Below are 8,677 nucleotides of genomic sequence, written 5' to 3'. Positions count from 1 at the left end.
GTTCAGTGGATCTAACATTCTGGAGAGATCAGGTGAATTAATAATGAAGAAACTAAGGCAAACATGTAGACAGATACAAAGGGAACAAAAAAAAAAAAAAAAAAAAAGAGAGAACCAAAGAAGAGATCTGTAAAGATCCAGGCAGACTCATGACAGATGGGCGATCGCCTGGGTGTGCAGGGTGGACCATATCCATGGACATCGACGTTTTGATCCCAGTGATTGTTACCACCTGTGTCAACAGTCGGAGAATCACTTTGCAACTTGGCTACATTGTAATCACACTGTCTCCCTATTCCAAATTGGATAGAAAGACTCTCTGACCAAGATGCTAACTAATTTGAGGATATTGGCCATGAGACAAGGAACTTCAAGGGTCTCGTCTGAGGTCAGGTGGTTTGCTATGATGTCAATGTTCAGACACCATGAATCAGGGTGCCGATTACATGAGCTATGTCATGTAAACTGGGGTTCCACCCATTTCTACGTCCCAGCAGACGGCAAAGTCCTTCCAGAGCCCACAAAGCCCTGTGCGTGCTGCCTCACTCTGCTAAGATGGAGTCTGATGGTCTCCCCCTCCTGGTATGCACCACCTGGTGAGATCCCCTCCCTTTGAGGGTAGATAACTGATGCCATGCTGCAAGACTCCAGGTGTCTGCATTAATCTCCTTGTGCACGTACTGATGATAATGCTGTCTATCCTTGTTACTAGGCTGATGTTTCCTAGTGAATAATTTGGGCAGGAGCCGGTGGGGACAGGTCTGAAGTTGATCATGCACTCTTCTCACGAATAAAAAAAGAACGAGGTTAGAAAATGAAATACAGGGAACATGGGTACTTGAAAAAGAGAGCCCTGTTGAGTCCATCTTTCCAATTTCCAATTTCCAAGGCTGTGGCTACTCTGTTGAAGGTCATTGATCGGAACTCTTTGTGGGAAAGTGCACCTTGCCCGGGCATATGCTTAATCAGTACGTGTCTGCTTTTCCTGTTGCTCTGTGTGGCTCCTTCACACACGGCAGACATTCTGGGACCGTCAACGGCCAGTTTACCTTTTCAACCACAGACCCTGAAATCATGGTGAAGCTCTAGGGCAGGCAGATTCTGGTTTCTAGTCATCTGCACGAGTCTTAATTATTCATCGGCATTTGTGGCGAGTGCGGTGGGTGTGAACTTTAATCATCTCTCCATTAGGATGACACGTCAGGCAGGACCTCCTTGGAAACCTGAGTCATCTTTTGCTAATGCACGAGTAATTGATTCTTCTCCAACTGTGGAAGGCTGCACACCACGGAGGCTGTGGTGTGGGCCGGCAGGGGATCTGGCTTGGGAGCTAGAAATCTCTGGGTTTCGACCTGTAACTCTGCCCACTATGATCATGGCCAGATTGGCTTGGTCCTGCAGAAGATAAAAAACGCAACATCTTAAAAAAAATGGAAATGACCGTTCCTATGTTTTGCAATAGCTGTGAAACTAAGAAATGATGATAGTTTTTAAAAAATGATAGTTATATGAGATTAGAAATAATCTAGACAGAGTTCCTCACACAATTCATTTCCTAAAAGAGTCAATAAATGGCAAGTGGTAGTTTAATAAGAAAATATGAGTGAAATGAAATATGAACTGGGTGGGCAAGGAAAGCCCTTGATTTTTCTTAAATTAGAAGAGGGCAATGAACCCATTAGATTAAGTTGAAAGCAACTTTTAAATTCATGCTAATGAGGTAGCGGTGGAACGGAAGGTAGAAGAACATAAAGAGCTGATTGCCCATTATTTCTATTTCCTGTTACCAGTAACCAGTGGTCTTACAAATAGGGTTTTGCTGACCAGCAGGTCATTACTCCACGACACAAAGATCAGCTTTGGGGAAAACGACTCCGATTCCCTGAGTTTTCATTTTGTCATCGGTGTAATGGGAAGATTGGGTGCTCTTGACCTCAGACGTCATTCCTTAGCTCCAGTCCCACTCAGTTAATCCATATCAGTGGATTAATCCATATCAGTGGATTAATCCATATCAGTGGATTAATCCATATCAGTGGATTAATCCACTGATGAGGTCATACGGTTCTCATATTCTAATCACTTCACCTATGAAAATTCTGGCATTGTCTCACACGTGAGCTTTGGAGAAACACCTACCTAAACCATCAAGCATAGCTAGAATCAGAAGGGTTGGGTCTTTCCCCACAAATACCCATTTCAATGACCCATGTCGAATTTAACGTGTGGTTCTCCATGACCAGGGAACTGGTTTGTTCTTTCTTCTCTCTTTCTTAGCATCTGTTTCAGTACTGGTGACATGCACGGGTACTTAATAATAAGGACAATGTATTGAAGGGACCAACATGTGTCATTCGGCATTAACTAGAAGGGAAGGTATTGAAGTCGTTTCCTGGGCATTGGGAGTCCACCCCCTTGCATGCAAAGACGCCTTGCTGCATTCGAGGGAGAATGAATTTCGGTCACCCGTGTGCGGACCGCTGTACCAACAGCCCTGCCCTGAGATGGCACATTCTGAGAATGGCTCCACTCTGTGGCCCTTGGCCAATCAGCACTTTCATCCATGATCTCACGCTTGGAAGGAGATTTGTTTGACTTTTATTCCTTCCATGGAAGAATTTTGAAAAAGGCTAACATACAACAACCCGTCTTCTTATCAGTCCACCTCTTTTCCAGCCAAGACCCTGAAGCAATGTCCTTTGTGTACACCCTGTGACTTCAGGTCCTGCTTTCCCAGGGCTCAATGCTGGAGGGGGATTCAGCAAATCATTTCTCAGTTCCTTTTCAAAAATTTCCAGCACTTTGTATAATACCAAAGCCAGCCACCATCATGAAGCTGAATTCAAGAGTCCGATTCCACCCAGGCACCTGCTGTCTACACTGCTAAATAATAATTAGGAAAATACAGCTGGGTGTGGTGGTGCACATCTGTTATCCCAGTGGCTCAGGAGGCTGAGGCAGGAGGATCGTGAGTTCAAAGCCGGCCTCAGCAATTTAGCGAGACCCTGTCTTTAAATAAGATATATTTAAAAAGGGCTGAGGATGTGGCTTAGTGATTAAATGCCCCTGGGTTCAATCCCTGATTTAAAAAAAAAAAATTAAGAAAATAAAGCAACCTCTGAAGTGTATTGAAACCTCTTTTGCAGTGGAAAGTAATTGGTCATGGGAGATTATCATCAGTCAGCTCTCAAATTTCAGACGCAGAAAAGTTTGGAAACAATTAGCAAAATGCTATCACCTACTTTTTTACAAAAGCTGCCGGGGAGACAGGGAGAGCACATTTATCTCCTAGAATATCTGACCTATTTAGCAGCTTATCTCCCTGCTGCTATGTCTCCAGATCGCTGCCATCATTCAGTCAATAGGTAGGCACTGCATCATTTTTTTTTTTTACTAAATCCATGATAGGATTAATTTCCTAATCACGTGAGATGGTTGAAAATACTGTTGGCCATGGTCCTTCGTTAAATAATTGATTAGCATTTAGATGGGTCATTCCCTCATGGCTCGTTTGCCTTTTCTCTTATTTCCCAAAGAAAACAAAGCGTTCCCTCTCCCCTGTCCTCTCCCCTCCCCGCCTTCTTTAAGATCTCTGTTCTGGCAGCTGCCGAATCCAGATGGCAGCAGCTTCTGACCCCTGCAGCTGCCGGCTCTGCTGTCCCCAAAGCACTGTGCTGTGAACTTCATCCAAGAGCTTTGTGGTCTCCATAGCAACTGGGGCTGGCCTATCCCCTTGGAAAGTGACATTGTAGACACCCGTATTCTTTAACAGGTATGCGTTGCTGGAACCTGTCAGTCCAGATTCCTGGGGAGTCCAGTGGAAATTCAGTGCCTGAGCAGCCCTTGGATTTGAGAGATGCTCGAGGAAGAAACCTGCAAGACATCGATGTCTCCATCCTCCCTACAATTTCTTTGTGGTACAAGCTTATACGAAAGATGAGCAAAGTCCACCTGCAGAAATTGTGCCTTATTCTACTCTGCTAACTCCCTACTTATGAAAGTCGGATCTTATAGGTGTGGGGGGAAAAGACTGGACCAGCTACGTCTCTGTGATGACGGTGAATGACCGGTGGCTACCAAAGCCCTCAACTCTATCAAGGTTTATGCTTCTTTTACGTCTCCGTGGTCCGTGCCTGGTATGCAAGTTTCCATCCTTTCCTACTTCTGGAATGTTAGTGAAGAGTTGGGATAATGAGCTCTCACGTTGAATTTTCAGTTAAGTTAGCATCAACTTGATTTTGCCATATTCAATGTGCCTAACTGGAGAGGAGGTTCTTGGACTGTGTCCAGCTGGGTTAGCCCTGTGCCATGGCCAGGGACCTAATTTGGTCATGCCAATACTTTCTGGATACCTGCTATGTCCTGAGCTGCCCAAGGGCTGCTACTCTGAAATCCTCTAACTCCATCAACCCTGGAAACTGATGTCCCATGCATGTGGCCGGCTGCAGCACACGCACGGGTTGCCATACGCCCTTCATGATGGGACCAGTGCCATGATGGTTAAATATTTTGAATGTGGTACCAGGAAAGAGGATGTTACGGATTGTATATGAATTATCCCCCAAAGCTCATGTGTAAGAAAATGAAGATCGTTCAGAGATAAAATGATTAGATTATGTGAGTTGTACCCTCATTGGTGAATTAATCCACTTGGATGGACTCACTGGGTGGTGACTGCAGCAGGTGGGGTGTGGCTGGAGGAGGAGTCCCTGGGCTGTGCCTTGGGGGTCTCTGTCCTGTCCCTGGTGAGCAGAGCTCTCTCTGCTCCCTGGTGTAACCTAATAGTGGATTAATCCACTTGGATGGACTCACTGGGTGGTGACTGCAGCAGGTGGGGTGTGGCTGGAGCAGGGGGTCCCTGGGCTGTGCCTTGGGGGTCTCTGTCCTGTCCCTGGTGGGCAGAGCTCTCTCTGCTCCCTGGTGCCCTGTCCTGAGCTGCTCTCCTCCTCAAGGCCTTTCTGCCATATTGTGAAATGAATGGGTTGTAAGAGGTGTAGACTAATAGTGGATTAATCCACTTGGATGGACTCACTGGGTGTAGACTCATAGTGGATTAATCCACTTGGATGGACTCACTGGGTGGTGACTGTAGGCAGGTGGGGTGTGGCTGGAGGAGGGGGTCCCTGGGCTGTGCCTTTGGGGTCTCTGTCCTGTCCCTGGTGAGCAGAGCTCTCTCTGCTTCCTGGTGTAACCTAATAGTGGATTAATCCACTTGGATGGACTCACTGGGTGGTGACTGCAGCAGGTGGGGTGTGGCTGGAGGAGGGGGTCCCTGGGCTGTGCCTTTGGGGTCTCTGTGCTGTCCCTGATGAGCAGAGCTCTCTGCTCCCTGGTGCCCTGCCCTGAGCTGCTCTCCTCCTCCAGGCCCTGCAGCCATCTTGTTCTGCTCCCCTTGGGCCAGAGCCGTGGAGTTGGTCATCTATGCTCAGAAATTGTGAGATAAACTTTTCCTCCAAAATAAACTTTTCCTTCTCCAAAATTGTTCTGATCAGGTCTTTTAGTCACAAGGGTGAAAAAGCTAACTAAAATGGAGGAAGTATCAGCCCTCTTTTGTGGAATGAAAGAAAACTCCAAATCCAACAGAAAATGGCTCTTGACAAAAGTTTCCTTTTCACAATCAGCTAAACTGGTTCAGATTCATCCTTTGGATTCAGCTAATGGTGGTACGTTTTGGAGGCCACCCTGCACAAAGACCTTGTGTACCTGTCTTTCGCCTCTTTTCTCTTCATTTATTGTTGTGTGGCTGCATTTAGAAGCAATTTAAGAAGATCTGGGAGAAGGCAGCCCAGTAAGTCCGTGCTATTGATCCCCTGCCCAGGTGAGGAACCGCTGTCGCGCTGATGGGTGGGTGATCCATGCACTCAGACACACGGAACGCATTCTGTTCTTCGACTCAATTGTCAAAGAAGTCAGCCACGACAGTGCTCACTGAAAGGCGGACATGCGGCTGATGAGCTGGGGGAAATGACTCCATCCTCTGATTTGCAGGAAGACACGGCTGCTTGGTCTCTCGGAGAACACACTTGGTGCAGGTCAATTTATAAATTGGGCTTTCGGTTGGATCATTTTATTTTAAAAGCACCATGGTACTTGAAGAGTCGGGGCTGACCACTCTCTCCATGCCTGACAAGTGGGTAAAAACGAGTAATAAATCCAATTAGGGTGGGAATCTACAAAAATAGAAATTGAGATAGGATCTACCAAAATAGGCTCAAATGAGCAGGTACCAGCAGTCAGGTCATAGATCTTGGATTCACATCCTAAGCACAGAACCACCTGAGACCTGCGCCGGAAAAGCAGGTGTCGGAGCACATATATGTGGACCGAAGTGTGCATCTGTATTTTATTGGGCAATGGGACTCTCAGGAAATCTCACGGTGCTGTCAATGACCTCCAGGGAGCATTTCTTTTGCACATTATCCTCTACACCTGGGGAAATGTACTTTAACAGTCAACCCGAGGGAAGAAAACCGGGTTGAAGGGTGGAAATGGATCCCAGATGGGCACAAGCCTCCAGTTGGGGAGTCACGGTCAGCAGAGAATCGAGACTCTCAGCTACGACCTTGGACGTCCAGCCCAGAACTCTGGTCAGGAGAGGACTGAGCTGAGGGAAGTGAATGTCCCCCACCCCAGGGCTCCCTGGGGACCCAGGCTGGCCAGGAGGACAGGATGCAAGTGTGCAGATCTGAGCTGATTTGCAAGACCAGGCCACGAGGCTGAGCTCCGAGCAGGAAGACCTGGATCATCCTTCCCATTCAGCTCTCTGTGGCTTATCACTTTATAAATCTCAAAATGAGATCCCACCCCCCCTGAATAGGATCTCCTCATTTCCTGACCCCCTCCATCCCTGGGGACCGCCACTCTAGGTTGATTCCGTAGCTGGACGTGTTTTGATAAAGTCACGTAAATAAATCACCCTGTATCCGTCTGCCTGTGACAGGTCTGTGTCCCTTAGCAGGAGGATGTACGGCTTCGTCCCTGTGGACGTACCCCACAGCCTTCTTTCTAAGCGGGGATTCAAGCTGGGCTGTATGGATTCACCTTGTCCTCTCTCCGTCCACCTGTGATGGACACTCGGGTTGCTTCCTTGTCTACTGAGCCTAGGTTTAACTGCCTCGTTCCAGAGCAGGGCTTGGGCACCTTTGGCCATTATTCCTGGCTTTCTAAATCCTCCTTCATGGTTGGTCCAGGTGCTTGTCTTACACCACCTCTACCTGTGGGCCACCTCACCGTGGGACAGCCAGCTACAACTGCACCCAAATGCTATCGGGGTGAGAGACTTTTATCCCCATTTCTCTGCCTTTTGGTGTTTTCCCGATTCCTATCAATGTCTGCTACTCAAAAAAAAAGCAGATGCATACATGGGGTCGATTCCTGGTGCAAATGTTTTCATGTATGGTTCAAAATAACTGATTAATGATACCAGTGAACTAACAACTGTATATACACACATGCTCAGTGGTTGTGATGCAAACCCAATACAGGCGCACACCCACAAGTCGAGGAACTCGATGTCATCGGGATAACAGACCAATCAGCAGGGCATCGATGCACACAGGTGACAACTTACAGCTTATCACAAACCCAGGAAATCATGCATGTTCAGAGGAAGGAAAGGCGGACGTGAAATTCAAATAGAACGTACGTGGAGTTCTAGGAAAGTTCATGCCCAGGTGTAGGTTTTTATCTTGTCCTGGTTTTTTTAGTTAACAATATTATATCGTAGAATTCAAAATAGTTACAAGAAAGGGCTCGGGATGTATCATAAAGAAGCAATAAGCATTTGAGATGATGGACGACATAAATATCCCGACTCGATCGATACACAACGTAGAAATGTACCAAAACATCACACAGTCCTCCATAAACATGTGCAATGATTATTTGTCAAAAAAACAGAAGCATAGTATTACTTGATTCATTTTAGACGTCTTCCTAGAACAAAACAAAATGAAAATGGTCTATGAACCAAAAATGTGTTTCAATTGATTTTTTTTGGTTTTGTTTTGGTCCACTGTCCAGAATTATTTTTCTGCTGCTAAATATAGGCGTTCTCCGAAGAACATCCTTTGTCTTCTTAGCTTCTTTTCCCCCAATTTATCCTGTGATGGGCTTGGGGGCAATTGCAAGGCTTCAAGGGTCTCTGTGGATGGCCCAGTTTTTTGCTGTAATTAATGAGCTCAATGGATATCTGTGAAACATCCACTCCGGGCCTGGATGCTTCCTTGCTGTGGCAGAAACAGCGGTGAACGGGCGGCCCAGGTCCCCAGCACGGTGCCACTCACATTCTGACCCGGGCTACGAGGGAAGAGGGATCAAATCTTTGTCAATTCGCCGCCGCTACGTAAATCAGCACGTCCATCTGCTAGAGGTGCACTTGGCGGCGGGCACCAGAGAAGGAGGAAAAAACGTATCTGAGCCCAGGAGTAAGGGGAGGAAATCCACCTGCCTCCTCCGTGGCTGTTTCTAGATCCTTCCAGAATATTCCATCTGCGTATCCAGAAGACACGGCAATTCAACCTGTCCAGAAACAGACGGTGTTGGAGCAAAGCCAGTCACGAGAGAGCCAGGCTGGATGGCTTCACGGATGTAAGGAGAAATGGAACCTCATGAACCCCCTAGTACCCACCCTACAAAAAGGAAGAGGATTTCTTACTGCTCACTTTCACACTTAACG

The sequence above is a fragment of the Urocitellus parryii genome, chromosome Y (genome assembly GCF_045843805.1).
Source record: "Urocitellus parryii isolate mUroPar1 chromosome Y, mUroPar1.hap1, whole genome shotgun sequence".
Classification (NCBI taxonomy): domain Eukaryota; kingdom Metazoa; phylum Chordata; class Mammalia; order Rodentia; family Sciuridae; genus Urocitellus; species Urocitellus parryii.
This window is presented reverse-complemented; position numbering follows the sequence as displayed.